General features: G+C 39.9%; 1 protein-coding gene across 1 annotated transcript in view; it reads left to right on the forward strand.

The window, feature by feature from the left end:
- RGL1 (ral guanine nucleotide dissociation stimulator like 1) overlaps positions 1-18,867 on the forward strand; it is a 289,687-nt gene that overhangs the window by 58,190 nt on the left and 212,630 nt on the right. The window lies entirely within an intron of this gene.

Below are 18,867 nucleotides of genomic sequence, written 5' to 3' on the forward strand. Positions count from 1 at the left end.
CTCCAGGGCGAGCAGCGAGCTGCTTGCTCCAGGAAGTATATAGTCCGGAATGCCGTTCTTCCAGTTTGTCCCTGGGATAGTATTACAGGTAGGCCACACCCCTGGGGAAACTCCCCCTAGACTGACCGGCCGCTTAGGACGCAGTCATGTGATCCATCATGGGAACCACCACTCACAACTGGAGTCTAGCCAAGTTGACACATCTTCAACTATCACAGAGGGCATAGATGTGCCCTTTGGCATGGAGCAGGAACTACGAGAAAGTCCAGGCTAGCAGACAAAGCATTGGAAGGTGCAGAATGTGGTAGGAAGTCAAGCAAGCAAGTAGTTGGTATAGGGAGGTGGGTGACAAGTCCCAAAGGAGATGTGGGTACTGGACAATCTAGGAACAGGTGACACTTCAATCAAAGCACTGAGAAAATGTCAGCAGTTGGCAGATTCAGTGACTAAGCTCAGGTTTACTCCCTAACTTCCAAGCTCTGGAAGAAGGAAGAGCCTGATGGAAAGTGAGAAGCAAGGCCCCAGCCCCAGAGGGAACAGGCAGATTTCCAAGCCAGGAATCATACCTGGAACACAGGACTGGATTAGCAGTAAGATTGGTTTGAGTCTCCATTCCAGAGTGCTAAAAGTTATGATTTTTCTTAGAGATTGGTCTACAGGTGGGAGTGAAGAGGCCCAGCTGTGTGGAGGGGAGGATGCAGATACTTGAGATACAGGTAGGGTCCACTGCTGGGTAAAGTGGTTAGGTAACAACTCAGCAGAATGCAACTTTGCTTGCTCCTGTGCCACCCTCACAACAGTTGATACGGTTGTACTCATTGTTGCAGCCAGTGTGGAAATCCATCTCATCCAAGGTCTTCTCCTTTTGTGCTGACCTTTTGATTTACCAATCATGATACCCTCCAGGGATTGGTCCCTTCTGACAACATAGCCAAAATACCAGAGATGAAATCTTGCCATTCTTGCTTCTAAGGAGCATCCTGGCTGTACTTCTTCCAAGACAGATTTCTTTATTCTCTGGCAGTCCATGGCATATTCAATATTCTTCACCAACACCATAATTCAAATGTATCAATTCTCCTTCAGTCTTCCTTATTCATTTTCCAGTTTTCTCATGCGTATGAGGTGATTGAAAATACTATGGCTTGGGTCAGGTGTACCTTAGTCTTCAAAGTGACATTTTTGCTTTTTAACATTTTAAAGGGGTCTTTTGCAGCAGATTTGTACAATGCTAAAGACCTTGGATTTATTTGGTAGGCAAAAGGGGGGGGGGATTGAAAAAAACTAAAGCAGAGGAATGTCTGTCAGAGCCAAATTTCAGGAAGATTAGTTTGATCCTAGTGTACAAATGAATGGGAGCTAAGTGTGTCTTTACCTATAACAAATTTCTTCTATTCTCCTTCCTGCATACTTCTCCAATGTGTTCACTTCTCTCCATGCCTCCTGCCAGTGCTGAGTTAAATAAACAATGTTACTAAAATTACTTTCACCTGTTTCTTTTTACGTTTCAATGTAGTATCTAGAAAAGCTAAAATGATGTAAGTTGTCATCATCTATCTGTGGGATGGCACTGCTTTACCGCAGTCAGATCTTTTTAAAATGCAAATCTTCTCATGTAATTCTACTGTGTGATATCCACTGCCCCAGGATAAAGTCCATATTCCTTAGCATGGCTTCCAAATTCTGCATAATCTGGCCCTTATCTCATCTGTCAACAGTCCTTCCATTGTACTCATCCTTCAGTTGTATCAAACTATTTTCCATTCTCTCCGTGAACTTACTGTGTTCTCTTTGCATCTATGCCTTTGCTCATGCCATTCTTTGTCCTAAATGGGACATTTCTTTCTTCAGTCATCTGCTGATTTAAAATCTCATCTTTAGCGATCCCTGACTAAAGATTTAAAAGGACTAGGGGTTGCCTCTGATTCTAGGCGCCCTACTCTGTGCCTGCTTTATTATAACATTTCTCACATTCTTTCCAAGTTTATGTTTACTTCTCTCTCCTCCTCTAAAGGATCCCTGATGACACAAACAGTTAAGCACTGAGCTACTAATTGAAAGGTTGGTGGTTCAAACCCACCCAATGGCTTTGTGGGAGAAAGACCTGGCAATCTGCTTCAGTAAAGATTGCAGCCTAGGAAATCCTATGGGGGAAGTTCTGCTCTGTGATACAGGGTTACTATGAGTCAGAAATTGACTCAACCTCACCTAACAACAACTCCTTCTTTAGATTCTAAGTTCTTTGAAAGCAGGGACTCTGTATTGATCCCACAGCATGCCTAGCATCTATCACAGTATCTGGACCTTAATGGGTGTTCATTGAATAATTTGCTGTGTATTGTATGAATAAACTAATGGGCAGTTGTGCCCAGCAATATCATCCTGAACTACACAATAATGACACTGGGAATGAAAAAGATCAGACACTCATGATAGAGCTGGCAAGGACATAAATCTTAAGTGCTGGCAACTTGAATGCACCTGTAATTACTGATGGGTATGAAGACTAAAGGAAGTTCTGGTGGCATAGTGGGTAAGGCATTTGGCTGCTAACCAGAAGGTTGGCAGTTCAAACCCACCAGCTGCTCTGTGGGAGGAAGATGAGGTAATCTACTTCCATAAAGATTTACAACCTTGGAAACCCTATGGGGGTCACTGTGAGTCAGAATTGACTCAGTGGCAGTGGGTTTGCTGGGTTATGAAAAACTAAACAACTAATGTACTTCATAAAGTGCCATAAATCTCAAAGTAATAAAAACAACAGCAAAGATGCAAACAAATATCTAAGAAAAAAAATGTATTCTTTTGAAAGTGGCATGATATTTAGAGTCAAAGACGGGTTCAAGACTTTGCCTCAGCACTTCATTACTGTTTTGTAGTCTTGAGATTTCAGTTTCTTAGGCCATAATGAAGACAGTAATAATTCTGTTTTTTGAAGATCATTGTAAGGATTAAGTGAATCAATATGTGGAGAAGCACTTTATAAACTGCAAGGTAATATAAAATGTTAATGATTACCATTACAAAAATATTTATTATATACCAGCAAGTAAGTGATGATCATGGTATGATGACTAAATTATATGTAATTCTGTTCTACTCCCAAGGTCTTTAAATCTCAAACAAACCACCTTAGCGCTGAGAAACATGGACCCTGTACATATCTCCATCTCATGGAATGCTCTGGGGAGAGGGTGAGCAGGAAGTGGTGTGGCTGGGCTGAGTGACAGCCTTCTCTCTGCCTGGACTACAATGACTTGATGCCTGACCTCTAGACTTTTTGTCATCCTTTTCCCTCTACTTGGACTGCTCACCTCTTCACTCTTGCCCCGCCTCCCTAAAACATTCTTCCACCACCTTGAAATCCTGTTGATAGAAATCTCCTTCAGAATGCCTTTAACTGGGTATGATTTCTCCTTTCTCTGAAGATTCACAGCATTTACTACCTGTATACATGCTCTTCTGTTCACCCCCTTAAAAAAGGTCTCACTCTCTGACTTTCTTTCCAGTCCCTGGTCAGGGATAGCACTGAGTATTTGTGAGGTGGGAATTGAAAGAGGTCCTTCCATCCTGCCTGTTTTCCTGTCCCCAGATATGTGCCAGACTCTCACCTTGGAGGTGCTAGGTTGGCTATTTTAAGTGACACTAGCATTCTGATTTGGAATTTAGAATCAAGATGGTTCCATATGAGCCCACAATCACCCCTCCCTCTTGCCTGCTCATTTAGTTCAGTCCCTTGTTAATTTTTTTCATTTTTTTCCCTTGTGCCTACCATTAGAGAGATGCAAATTAAAACAACAATGAGATTGTAGGTTACCAGAGTGGGGAGGGAAGGGGAGTGAATAATTTCAGGCTAGTTGGGGGCCACACTCTGAGGTGGGTAAGGGGAGGGATGGTATGAAAAGAGTCTGTGACCACCTTGATAACATTGGGAAAGGGAGGACAACAAATTGTGCATATAAGAGATGGACGACAGAGGCTAATACCAGTATATCCACAATACTGCATTATCATTAACACCAAACACCAGGCTACAGATAAACACATAAACATCTGAGAAGATCAAATGGGAGTCAGTGAACAGAATTATATTCTAGAGCAAGGATAGAGTCAGCTGAGGCTAATCTCGCACAGATACCAGTGATACAAATACCTGCAATCCATACAGAAACAATACGAGACAGACATAGAGCAATCCCTCACAGACAGCCAGACACTGTGGGAGAGAGATCCAGTGGATCTACTGACTCAGGACCGTAGTACTGGGGGACACCAGACTTAATTAGCACAACAAAATACATAAAAATCTTGTTCCCCAACCTACATTGCTGAATAGCGACTGGGGTCTTAAAAGGTCTTGAGCAGCCATCTAAGATGCAGCTAATGGTCTCCTATCATCAGAAGTGAAGAAGAGTGCAAAAAACCAAGGGTATTTGGAAGCAATGAGCCCTAGGAAATGATGGCCCTCAAGACCAGAAGAACTAGATGGTGCTCAGCTTCCAATGCCTACCACTCAGGAAGGGATCAAAACTGAAGATCCTGGATAGAGTGGGAGGAAAGACGTAGAATGAAATCCAAAAACACAATAATGACCAGGATTACTGGTCAGATGGAGTCTGGTGGAACCCCCCATACTATGGATACACTTTGGGCCTGGTATAAAACTCACTCCCAGGGGCTGGCTCTCAGCCCAGTAATAAGTAAGACATACACCCAGACCACTCAAGTCAAGGTAACACACCCACACACTCTATGAAGATGCATCCCTTGGAGCAATCAACCACGGGGCACCAGAGGGGCAACATTCACATGGAGGAAATGCAGAACACACAAGAGTGGGTTAGGGTTTGGGATGGTAATTGGGGAGTGAAACCAAACGTACATGAAATGTTGAGAGTAAAACAAACTCTTCTCTGTAAATTTGCACCTAAAGCACAAAAAACAAAAAACAAACAATGAGATACCATCTTTCCTCAGCACTAGTAGCAAAGTTCAACAAGACCGTTTTTGAATTATCTTCGACAAAATTTTACTTGCATGTGATATTAATGATATTGTTTGATACTTTCCACATTTTGTTGGATCTTCTTCCTTTGGCATGGGCACAAATATCAATCTCTTCCAGTCAGCCAGGTAGCTGTCTTCAAAATTTCTTCTCATAAACGAGTAAGTACTCCCTTGCTGCATCTGATTTTTGAAACGTCTCAATCAGTATTCCATCAGTTCTTGGAGCCTTGTTTTTCACCAATTCCTTCAGTCAGCTTAAACTTCTTCTTTCAATACCATTGATTCTTGATCATATGCTACCCTCTGAGATGGCTGAATGTTGACCAATTCTTTTTGATACAATGATTCTGAATTCCTTCCATCTTCTTTTGATGCTTCCTGCATCGTTCAACATTTTGCCCATAGAATCCTTCAGTATTGCAACTTGAGGCTAGAATTTTTTCTTCAGTTCTTTCAGCTTGAGAAATGTTGAGTGTGTTCTTCCTTTTGGTTTTCTAACTCCAGGTCTTTGCTATTTCATTATAATATTTTACTTTGTCTTCTTGAGCTGTCCTTTGAAATCTTCTGTTCAGCTCTTTTATCTTGTCATTTCTTCCATTTGCTTTAGCTACTCTCCATTCAAGTGCAAGTTTCAGAGTCTCTTCTGACATCTTTTTTAGTCTTTTTTTCCTTTGCTGTCTTTTAATAACCTTTTGCTTTCTTTATGTATGATGTTATTGATGTCATCTCACAATTCATCTGGTCTTTGGCCATTGGTGTTCAGTATGTCAAATCTATTCTTTAGGTGCTCTTTAAACTCAAGTGGAATGTAATTAAGGTCATGGCTCTCATGGACTTGTAACTTTCTTCAGCTCCAACTTGAACATGCATATGAGCAATTAATGGTCTATTCCACAGTCAGCTCCTGGCCTTGTTATGATTGATGGAATTGAGCTTCTCCATCCCCGCTATCTACAGATGTAGTCAATCTTATTCCTGTATATTCCATTTGGGAAGGTCCTGTATATTTAATTTATATTTAATTCAGTACTTTACACACAGTATGTGTTCTGTTAAAGGCATTTTAACAGTTGATTTACCTGATCCTGGACTATTTGCAGGATTATGAGATAAAAACAAAAATAAAACAACCTCATGTTTCCAAGGGACGTACCATCTAGCTAATATTGTATACTATTAAGATGAATGATATAATATTAATGTAATATGTAATGTAATATTAACATGTTAAGAAATGCCATTCAGACTAGCATGCAAGTGCTCAAAAAGTAAAGTTATAGCACTGTTTCTTTTCTCAGGAAAAATGTACTGTATCAGTCCATTTGGCATATTTTATAAACTAGTAGGCCATGCCCAGAACTTGATCTGGAATCCTTCTAACTCCAGGGCCTTTCCACATTCTGTTCTCTGTGCCTGAATTTCTCTCTTTTGTACCCTCCTCCTCTTCTCCCCCAACCCAGTTCCCTAGTGCTTTTGGTTAATTTCAACTCACTTTTCAGATCTCATCGTAGAGGTCGTTTATTTTGGGAAGTCTTCCATTAATCCCATAGGTCTACCCTATATACTCAAATAAAAAATTTTCTTTGCAACCTCTCTCTCAGGTTTTACTATACTATAATAGAAGTGCTTTGTTTCTCCTTCTAATCTGTTAGTATCAGGAGGCAGGGACCAGGTCTGTCTTGTTGAATGTTATTTCTGCAGTGCTTAGCACAGTTCCTGGTATAACGGGACACTCATTAAATATCCATTGCATGAATAAATTAATATGTAAAGGAACAATTTCAGAATCCTTGATGGGTATATCAGAGTAAATCTTGGGCCATTATGATCTAGCCTTTGGCTAGGTGACTCTCTTACTCTTACTTCTACTGATTTCTGCTCTATTTAACTGATATATTAATCAGGGATATAGATTTGGCTGCTTATAACAGAAACCAAAATTTATAATCATTTAAGCAAGAAGGAATTCAATTTCTGTCTCACAAAGAGAAAGGCAGTCAAGGCTTGGTAGGTCAGCTCTGTTTTATGAGATAATAGAGCCACATTTTTGTTTTTTGCTCTTGTTGTTGTCTCATCCTAGGATGATACCCTAGTCTACATGGCTAAGACACCAAATGCCATATCCTTAATCAAGGCAGCAGGATGCATGAATGGGGGAATCGAGGCAATCTCCTTCCCTTAAAGAGCGCAACCTAGACAATGTAGTGCTTACTTCCATTCACATCCTTTGGGCCAGAAGAGTTACCCCACTCAATGGAGGGTAGGAAATGTAGTCTTTAGCTAGGTAGCCATGTGCCCAACTAAAAATTCTATAGAAGAAAGAGAGAAGGAATATCAGGAGACAGGTAGAAATTTCTGCCATAACACAATTCTAGGAGGTCCAATTTTATTTTAGAATCCTTGGAAGGTACACCCAAAGTGAATTTAATTTCTTTTAGGTACCTGGAACTGATTCTAGGACCTTCTGGAACTTTTAGAGCAGCTGAGTCTGGTATGGATTTGCAGAATTTATCAAACTGAAGCATTTGTCACTGCATGCCCAGTCCCCATTTCACCCTTAAGCCTTTTCATTATGTGGTGAGGACCAAAAAATTAGCCTAGGTTGACATATATACCAAGAATGCCAGCTAGTCCTCATGCTAAGGTTATATAGCCTTCAGCTAAGGATTGCGTGGTGTCCTGGGGCAAAGGAAACACTATCCATGCAGCAACAAGTTACAGGAGAGAAGTTCCTTAGAACAATGTTAAATACATTACTTATTTGGCTATAAGGAAAAGTATATTATCCATTGGGCTATAAGGTTGCCACAGGATTTACCTTTGATTGCACTCATTTCTTTATGGTGCCTTTCTATTGGGTTTATGCTTGCATGAAATTATTGGATTTTATGATTAAAGTTTGAGATGAGGGTCAAGGAAACTCTTTTTTCCATCTACTCTATCACTTCTCTCCTTACACAACACACACGCGCGCGCACACACACACACACACTCTCTCTCTCTCTCTCCCCTTATCCCTAGATGAAAAGAAAGAGGAAAAGGACAGAAAAACCAGAGTAGGGGCAAAAGCTATTTACAGCTTTTGAAAGCAGCAGCTGTTCACCCATCTAGCAAAAGCTGAATAAACCAAGGTCACAACTCTCTTTACTTGCCCCTAAACTAAATTCATTTCTACTTTATAGAGCTCACTTCATGTCCTAGACAAAACAGGATTAGCATGGGTCAGTATGAGTTGATTCTGCCAGTTTAACAGGAAAATAACAAGAACTAAAAATCTGTCTACGTTTGTTCCTGGCAAAGAGCATATAGGAGATATTTTCTGATTTTTAAAAAGGCATGATCTAATTGGTACTCAATCCATAACTGACTCTCTGCAGTGGTGAAATTCATTTTTCTTTGTCTTTTTGTGCGTCTCTGTGTGAGTGGTTATCATATTTGCAGCATTTTGGTTAATTATTGTTAAATTTATATTTTCACTAAACATTTCTCTTTTCTCTCCACCGTCTCAGAACTTCTCCTTTAAGTCAGAAACTTTCCATTCTTGGTTTCATCCAAAAGACAAATATTTCTGGGAAAACACTGAGTTTAAGCTATTCAGCAATTCTGGTGTTATGTAACTGACCACACTAAGACTTTCAATTAACTTTGGTCACATTTTGTTGAAAAGTGCACAGAGTAAAATAACTGGTGATAATCTTTTAAAAACGTGTATGTTTTTAAACAGTGAAAAACTCTACTATATGCAGTGTCTTGTGATAATGTCAGAAGGTAAATTTCTTGTCATTTGAAGTATTTTTTAAGCCCTCTGATTGTATTCCAAGATTGATTCTAGTGTGTTTAACTTAATTGCAACAAGCTTCTTTTCAATATTGGTTACCAAAACTAATGGAAGCTCATAACTCAGGCTCTCCTTGTTCTTCTTTCCCTCCTATTCTTCTCTTGAGTTATTTTTGTTACATTGTCTTCAGTTGTGGACACATCTTGAGACTCTGCTTAGATTTTGCTTCTCTTCCACTGAGGAGGAGTTATGTGAATTCATGGTTTCATACAACTTCTTATATATGGATTAGCTTAAAAATTTTTTATTTCTAGTCTTTATCTCTCCTTCCTGTCACCCTATCAGCCTTCAATATCTCTATTTTCTTTCTCCCAAATACTGAAAACATTTTTTTCTCTTTGTTTTCGTGTGCCCACCATAATCCCAGTGTCCTAGCCTTAAAACCTTGCGTTTTTTTATTCTTTCCTCTTGCAACATGCTGCCTATCATCAAGTTGCAACACTTATTTCCCCTTAATGTCACTAAGATTTATTTCTTTATTTCAAAACCCTTATCTCTGTGTAGGTGCTCATATTACTGTAATAGCTTCCTATTAGATGGCTCTTTCTACTTCTATCCTTTTCACTCTCTAGGCTATCCTCTGGACAAGTTTTAGAATCATCTAGTTTTGTCATTTCAACTCTCTTTTAAGAATAAACTCAAGAATCTCCACCTACTTGCTATTTTACCTGACCCTCATTTCCCTGGACGATGGGCTGCTTCTCCAACAGAAATCTCTTGACATCTCCTATGAACATGCCATTCTCTCCACTGGAAGGCTTCTCTCTCTTCCCCCCAGACCATGGAGTGGTTAAACCAAACCAAACTCACTACCATCGAGCTGATTCTGACTCAGTGACCCCCGTTGGGTTTCTAAGGCTATAAATCTTTGTGGAAGCAGACTGCCTCATCTTTCTTCCATGGAGCAGCTGATGAGTTTGCACCATTGACCTTTTGGTTAGCAACCAAATGCCTTAATCACTGCACCACCAGAGCTCCTTTCTAGTGCTTAACACAGCCTTAATAAAAGTTGTAATTATCTGGAAGTTCTTAAAGAGGAACATCACCTGACGAATTTTCTCAGTGCCCTCTTAGCGCCACATGCTCTGAGTGCCCCTTCTGTTAATCTGTACTTGCTGAGCTGTGGCTCTGTAAATCCTCTTTCATTTGGTTCCTTTTATGTCCTTTCTCTGATTCTAGGCTATAAGCAACTTTAAGGTAGATACAATATCCAAGATTTATTTATATCGTTCCACAATTGTTAGTAAGCACTTACTGAATTTACAGCATTGATATTTATATATGTCTCCATTCATCAATGTAAAAAGACCAAAACCAAACTCACTGCCATCCAGTCAATTCTGATTCATAGTGACCCCCATTAGGTTTCTGAGGTGATAAATCTTTATAGAAGTAGAATGCTCTATCTTCCTTCCAATTCATCAATCTAACAGATATTTATTGAGCTTCTACTATGTGCTGTGCACTATGTGAGCTGCTAGAATACAGTAGTGAATCTGATGGGAGGAATAGTTATCAAATAATCATACAACTAATTGTAAAAATTATAACTGTGATAGAGCTACAAAGAGAAATATAGTACCACGAGAGCACCTAAGAGGAGGATTTAACATAAGTGGGAGATGGGGAGAGGGAGGGATCTTTCCAGTAGGGAGAACCACACGCACAAGGACTCTGAGATAGGAGGGAACCAGATATGTTCAAGACATGGAAAGAAGACCCAGATGGTTGGAGCCCAGAGAAGAGTGGAAGGAAGCTAGAAAGGTAGCAGGGGCTAAGGTAGACAAAGTCTTCCAGGATATAAAAGGATTTAGATTTTTATACTCAGGGAATGCAGAGCCACTAGAAAGATTTAAGCTTAGGAGATGTGTGGTATACTCAGATTTGTGATTTAAAATGGTCACTCTGGAAACTGTGTGGAGGATGGGTTGGGTAGGCAAGAATACCAAATGCATTATTATTGTTCTGTACCAGCTAGTAACTCAGTAAATGTTGCTTGTTGACTGAACATTTTGTGGGGCTTATGGTTCTTCCTGTGATATCGCTCTAATGAAGTTTTGGTTTCAAGCTGAAAAATCTTGAGCTACTCAGGATATAAGTTTGAATTTTAATATAGTTAGTCTCTTGTACCTTTTGCAATTCACTGACCTGACATACAATAAAAAGAATAAACAATATTAATTGAATATTAATCATGGCACTGGATACTGTGCTAAAGGCTTGAGGTGGATTATCTCATTTGTTTCTTACTATGGCCAATGAAGATTATATTCTTAATCTTATTTTTCTTAGAGGTATAAACCAAAAAAACAAAAAACAAAAAAAACAAAAAACCCAAACTCACTGCCTTCGACTCAACTCATAGCGACCCCTCCTTGGGTTTCTGAGGTGGTATCTCCATGGAAGTAGATTGTCCAGTCTTCCTTCTGAGGAGTGGGTGGTGGATTTGAACCGCCAGCCTTCTGGTTAGTAGTCAGATGCCTTAGGCATGACACCACCAGAGATCCCACTTTCTTATAGGTATAGAGAGGTTAAAGACCTTGCCCAAGTAGGAGTCCTGGATCCAGGACTCAAATCTGTGCGTCTCTAACTCCAGAGCCCTCAGCCTTAGCCACTAAGTTATAATAGTTCTACTTTAGTTGGGTTTTTCAGCACAATTTCAATACAACTATCGTAGAAAAAAGAAGTTTCTTTAGACTTTAAAAGATGTGATTTGGCTAATTGCCCAGTAGCTCCTTCCGAAATCTTGGTCAAAGCCCTTTATGGCATCAGGTCATTTGTCTGCCACTTTGCAGTATGTTTTGTTATATACTACACAGAACTGTCTTTATGTCCAAGTTGCTTGTGTGTTTTTGTCTTTTCAACATGTGAAAAATTTCTGGCTGTCTTTTTTTTAAAAACAAACAAACAAACAGAAATCTCTAATTAGTTTAAAGTAATAATGTTCATTAGCCCAAGTCAAAAATAGTATTCCAGTACTCAATTTCCTCCTTAGGAGAGCATTATCAACAATTACTAGTAGCCTCCAACAAGTGGTAAGCTGTTAGTTGAAAGAGGTTTGCCATCATGGCTGGAGAATCCCTCTGCTTTGGCCTGCCATCTGTTGAATGGTATTTGTTTGTTTCTTCTGCCTTCATGTTCTACACCCTGGAGAGCAGCTTCTTCAGTTGGAGTTGTTGTTGTTGTTGTTGTTATTTGCTGTCGAGTCAGCCCCGACTCATAGCGACCCCTCCTTGGGTTTCCGAGGCAGTATCACTACGGAAGTAGGATTGCCCAACCTTCCTTCCGAGGAGTGGCTGGTGGGTTTGAACCGCCAGCCTTCTGGTTAGCAGTCAAGTGCCTTAGCCACTATGCTACCAGAGTTGGAGTAGGTCGGTCTAAAATTGACTTGTCATATTCTTGTGTGAGTACAAGGATATTTAAATAGTGCATTTAAAAATTTTAATTCTTACCTTAGAGTATTTCTGTGCTAATTGATGAAAATAGTTTTGGGCCCCAGAAAAATGGAGGCAACTGTCCATTGCTTAAAGAGTGTTTGGGGGACTGTTCATCTTTAACCAACTGTGACTGGCTCTTTAATCTTTGCAAAGCAAGGGTGACAGTTCAAGCAAAGAGGGGGTGAGTGGGGCAATACGTGTGATCATAACTAAGAACATCACAGCATGATGCCCAGCTCAAAGTGGGAAGTTGAACATGGAAAGTTAATTGGTTAGCAATACAACCTGCAAGCCTGAAGAATAGGGAGAAACATGCCATGGGGTGCTGAAGGGATTAAGTAGCTTATATTTGAAAATACTTTGATATTGTTGGAGGAAGAAGTCAAGAAGTAACAGATTTATAGTAATTTTATTATAATAATATAATATAAATAATAATAGAAACAGATGATTATGTCTCCCAAAAGATTTTTAGGGAACCACAGAGAGCTGAAGATTTAGTTATTGAGTAAAATATTGCAAAAGAGCTATGATCAGTTTTATTCAAAAGTCCACTACAGTAGGGAAGACTTTCAGACAAGTCTGCTCAGGTAAGGACTGTAGCCAAATAGAGGCAGTTTCCACTCAGAGATGCTGAGGTGGTTGAAGGGGAATCCTGAGCCCTCATTCATTCAGCTCTTCTCACATAGTTGTTATTTTTGCTCTCTTAGGACTGTTTTCCCTTAAGCTTTTTTTTTTTTTAAATTTATTTTGGTTTCAAGAGATTAAAGATCTTGCCCAGGGAGAAGTGGTGGATCTAGAACTCAAATCTCTGTGTCTCTAACTGCAGAGACAGGAGATAAACACAGCAGATCCCATTCAATAATTTCTAAGTGTACAGTTCAATGGTAATGGTTACATTCTTCACATTGTGTCATGATTCTTGCTATCTCTCTCCAAATTATTTCATCACAATTGACTTAGACTCACTGCCCATGGTGCAGTGAATTACTTAATATGGCTCTGCTGGTCATGGTCTTTGTGACTTCCTTCAGATGACTGGGTGGGACTATGCAATGTGATGTGCTTATGGCCCACTGAGGGGATTGGGTAGCTTCCTAATAATGTGAATAAAGTATGTGGCATCCTTATGAAGGTGGGACTGTACTAATAAGGTGTATAGAACCCTAATGTGGTGATTGCTCGGTTTTGGCATCTCATGAGGCTTAAAATAAGCCATCCCAGAGGTGGAAAGGGGTATCTTACTATCATCAAGAAAGAAAACACAGGAGTGGAGTATGTTCTTTGGACCTGAGTTCCCTGCACTGAACTTCCTTGATCCAGGAGAGAAAAAGAGCTGTAACACTTTCTGAGGTGGTGAGAGATGGTGGCAGAGAAACCACAGCAGCAGACCCAACAGAAGCAAGAGACCAGCACAAGACAGAGTGGTGGGCTTCCCAGCTCATGGACTGAGAAAGCTGAGTCTCTTCTGGCAGGAGGCTTGTTGACAGAGCAGAAGGCTTCTCTGAGCACCTGGCAGCAGAGCTAAAAGAGTTTGTAACACTTGTATGACCAAAATAAAGGCCAGGCCTAGGAGCCAAGGGCCAAAGAAAGGCATGCCTGTGGGCATGGCTGAGGGGAGGCTGTCCTGATAAAAAAAATTGTATCTTGAGTGCTCCTTTGCCTGAATTGTAAGCTGTTATTTCTCTAATACTAAAAAACAAAAACAAAACACCAACAAACCAACCAAACAAAACACCTCACTGCCATCGAGTTGATTCTGACTCATAGTGACCTGAAGTAGAATCAGCCTTGGGCTGTTGATGCTGATGGTTGATTCTCTTTCCCCCTTGTGAAGTTAGAGGTCAGAAGATGCCTACCCCATGCCCTTTTTACACTGCCCCATAAACTACTCATCTATATTTTAGAGTTGCTGTTGACAACTGGATCTGTCCTCTAAACTTTTGAGTTAGGTGGAAGACATAATGATCCAGCACTGAACAAAGTTGGAGGATGACAAAACCCTGGGCCTTCTCATTTTTTACTGTCTTATGCCAAAATTGACATATTCAAGAAGAGTTTTTATTAAATATGCATTTCAATAATGTCCATTGTACTTACATTGCTCTTACTTTTCTGTCATCCAGTTCAGTCTTTTACTCAGATAAACTTGTAAAGAATATACACATTGCAAACCAAAAGTAGTAAATGAATACAGAATTGCATTAAAGGAAAGAGTGTGCAAGTAGGGAGGGAAGGAGATACAATTTTATTCACTGTTTCCTATGTTCCAAGCACTGTATCAGGTGCTTTCTATCGTGTGTCTTATTTAACCCTTTTGATAAGCCTGACAGAAAGCAGATGATGAAAGTAAGGCTGTGAGAAGTGAGGGTCAGATTCTTGGGTTGGCAAGTCACCTAGATCCAGGATTCAAATGCTGGCTTTCAGATACCAAACATCTTGTCCGATCATTCACTCAGATACATATGTATTACTCTATGCTATCCTGCATGCATAGGTGCACTCTGACATAACTTTTATTTATTCCATTTATTTCTTTTATGTATTTCTTCTTGAAGCCAGAGTGGTAGAATCTAGTAAAGTAAGGTGTCATAGAAGCCAATGAATGAATGAATGGAGTATATAAACTATATATTTCCATTTCTAGATAGATTCTGTAAAAGAACCTGCATACCAGTTGCTTGTCCTTGCTCTTACCAGCTCTCAATTTGTTGGTACTGATAAAAGTGTAATGCAAGAAAGTTTTTTCCCCTCCAGTGTGGAGGTCTTCCATACATTTTTTTTTTTTTTTTTTTTTTAGTGATTTGGGTGAAAGTTTACTGAGCAAATTGGTTGTCTGTTAAAAAATCTATACACATTCTGTTTTGTGACATTTACTGTAATCCTCACATTCTAACAGCCTTCTTCCCACTTCCTGTGTCCACCCCTTCTTTTTCTCCTTCCTTCCTATCCCCTCCCACTTTCCTAACTCTGTCAGTGGGCAAATGTTATCCCCTTGTTCTCATATGCTTGATTGTTCTAATGAGTGCATACGCTCTTGATACTACTGTTCAAGTCATAGGCCTGTTAATCATTTGGCTGACAGTTGAGCCATGGGGCTTACGTTCATTACTAGCTTGGAGGGTGTCTAAGGGCCATGGTCTTGGGGGTTCCACCAGTCTTGATCAGACCTATAAGCTTGGTCTTTTTGATGATTTTGAGTTTAGTTCCACATTTTCCCCTACTGTATGTGGGACCTCTTATTGTGATTCCTTTCAGAGCTGTCAGCAGTGGTGGTCAGGGACCATTTAGTTCTTCTGGTCTCATGGTTGTGGAGGCTGGAGTTCACATTCTTCTTTAGTCGTCTGGACTAATTATTCCCTTGCATCTTTGATTTTTTTCACTGTTCTTTGTCTGGATGAGAGAGACCAATAGTTTCACCTTAGATGAATGCTCACAAGCTTTTAAGATTCCAGTCATTACTCACCAAAATAGTATATAGAACACTGTCTTTGTGGACTATGTTATGCCAATTAACTTAGTGTCCTGAACCTCTATACTGAGTGACTCATTCCTGCAGAGTGTTTTTGGATGTGACTAGGATATTTTCATAACTTTGTCCCCTGTATGTTTTTCAAAAGACCTCTTTAAAGTGTTAAGAAACAAAGAAGTCACTTTGAAGACTAAGGTGTGCCTAACCCAAGCCATGGTATTGACAATCACCCCTTATGAATGTAAAAGCTGGACAATGAACAAGGAAGGACCGAAGAAGAATTGATGCCTTTGAATTGTGTTGACAAAGAATACCGAAAATATGATGGGCTGCCAGAAGAATGAACAGATCTATCCTAGAAGTGCGGCTGGAATGCTCCTTAGAAGTGAGCATGGTGAGACTTTGTCTCACCTACTTTGGTCATGTTGTCAGAAAGGACCAGTCCCTGGAGAAGGATATCATGCTCAGTAAAGTAGAAGGTCAGCAAAAAAGGGGAAGACCTCAGGAGATGGATTGACACAGTGGATGCAACAATGGGCTCAGGCATAACAAGGATTGTGAGTATGGCACAGGAGTGGGCAGTGTTTTGTTCTGTTGTACAGATGGTCACTATGAGTTGGAGCTGACTTGACGGCACCTGACAACATGTTCTACTACATTCATGAATATATTTGAAGCACATATAAACACACAGTCACACGTCTTTCTTGTTATATCTCCCCAAAACCAAAACCAAACCCACTGCCATCAGGTTGATTCCGACTCATAGCAACCTCCATAGGGTTTCCAAGGCTGTAAATCTTTATGGAAGCAGATAGCTTCATCTTTCTCCCCCAGAGTGGCTAGCAGGTTCAAACCCCTGAGCTTTTGGTTAGCAGACCAATGCCTTCACCACAGTGCCACTATATCCTGGGCCCCTACTATTGTTACTGTCAGTGACCACAAATATGGCAACACAAAATTATTCCTAACAACATCCTAATGCATTACGTATAGCTCTTTACTGATCTTTTTTTTTTTAAACAAACAAACAAATAAAAAGGAGGGGTCACTATGAGTCGGGTCCGACTCGACAGCATGTTGTCAACAGCTTGATGTTGTCATTTGTGTTAATCTCAGGTGGTTATCTGCTGTGGTTAGTTCTGTATCTGAAGGACTCCCTTTAGCATCTCTTGTAAGATAGGTCTGTTTCTTTCTTTTTTTTATTGTGATTTGAGTGAAAGTTTACATAACAACAACAACAACATTATTATTGTGGAGTTGTCTGTTTTTCTTTTCAATTCTGTTAAAGTTTGATTTTTCTATGTTGGAGCTCTTTCATTGGGTACACAGATATTTATTATCGTTATGTTTTCTTTTGCAACTGACACTTTAATTATTATATAATGCTCTTCCTTGTCTCTTATGTTGGTTTTTGCCTTGAAGTCTATTTTATCAGAAAGTAATATTGCCATTCCTGCTCTTTTTTGATTACTATTTTCTTGGTGTATTTTTTTTTCCCTCAACCTTTGCTTTTTAGTCTACTTTTTGTCTTTATGTCTAAGGTGTGTCTCTTGTGGACAGCATATTGATGGGTCATATTTTCTTACGCATTCTGCTACTCTCTGTCTCTTGACTGGTGCATCTAATCCATTTACAATCAGTGCAATTATTGATAAGTGTGAATTCATTGCTGTCATTTTTTTTTTGTATGGTGCTGCTGATTTCTTTGTTCCATATGATTTTCTGGGCTGAGCTCATTTTCTTATAAATTTCTTATAAATTCCTTCATTGCTATTGTTTTAGTATTTGCTAAGTATATATGACTTCCTCTTTTTAATTTCGATGAGAAGGTTTATTAATTTTCTTTGAGGTTACCCTGTAATTTATTATTTTCTTCCCAAGTTTAAAACAGTCTGTTCTATCTTGAAATTTTATTCACTTCCTCTCCAACTGGAAACTATTTATTCCCTCTTTTTGCTTGGTAGTTGTCCTAGTTTACATACTGATGTCTCTGGTTCCCTATTTTCAGTCTTGTTAGTTTTATTTTAGTTTGGATACTTCTATATCTGGGTTGGATTCTCAGTGATGTTGTCATATGTGTTAATCTCAGGTGGTTATCTGCTGTGGTTAGTTCTGTATCTGAAGGACTCCCTTTAGCATCTCTTGTAAGGTAGGTCTGTTTCTTTCTTTCTTTTTTTTTATTGTGATTTGAGTGAAAGTTTACAGAGCAAATTCACTTTCCATACAGCGGTTCACACACACTTTGTCTCATGACATTGACTACAATTTACCCCAACGCAACAGCTCCCCTCCCACTTCCTCCTGATAGTTACCTCTTCCCTGTGTCCATCCCTCCATGTACTCCTGTCCCCTGAACTGTCTCCCTGTGCATAAACAGCCCCTCTTTCTCCCATGATTGTTATCTCCAAGGAATGTGTCTGCCTCAGGTACATGTTCAACTCATATGCCTGTCTTTTGTTTGGCTGGAAGTCACAGGTGTAGGTTCAATTCCAGACCTGAAGGGCAGCTAGGGGCCATAGTCTCAGGAGTTTCACCAGGCTCTATCAGACCAGCAAACTTGGTCCCCCTTTTTTTTTTTCCCTCAAATGATTTTGAGTTTTGTTCCACATTGTTCTCCCTCTTTATCCATGATCTCCTACATAGATCTCCCTCTGAGTGGTTGACAGTGGTAGCCGACCACTATCTGGTTCTTCTGGTTCTTCTTCTGGTCTTCTGGTCTCATAGTCATATAGGCTGCAGATTGGATGGGGTACCAGTTGTTAGGACTAATTGTTTCCATGACTTTTTTGTTTTCCTCATTCCTCTTTGCTCTGGACGAGGAGAGACCCATCGTTGCATCTAGATGGCAGCTTGCAAGCTTTTAAGATCCCAGTTGCTACTCGCCAAAGTAGGAGGTGGAACAATGTTTTGTATAGTATGTTATGCCAATTGAGCTTGATGTCCCCTGCAACTATGGTCCTGAACCCACAGGTTCAACTACGTGGTCCCTCTGGGTCACTGGCTGTGACCAAGAAGTGACTACAACCTTGTCCCTTGTCAGCTCTACTGTACCCCTGAGATTCTTACATAATATACAAATACCCTTGTAGAACCATTGTCTGCCAACACTA

The sequence above is a fragment of the Orycteropus afer genome, unplaced genomic scaffold (genome assembly GCF_000298275.1).
Source record: "Orycteropus afer afer isolate SDZICR_OR568_19922 unplaced genomic scaffold, OryAfe1.0 scaffold00043, whole genome shotgun sequence".
NCBI lineage: Eukaryota > Metazoa > Chordata > Mammalia > Tubulidentata > Orycteropodidae > Orycteropus > Orycteropus afer.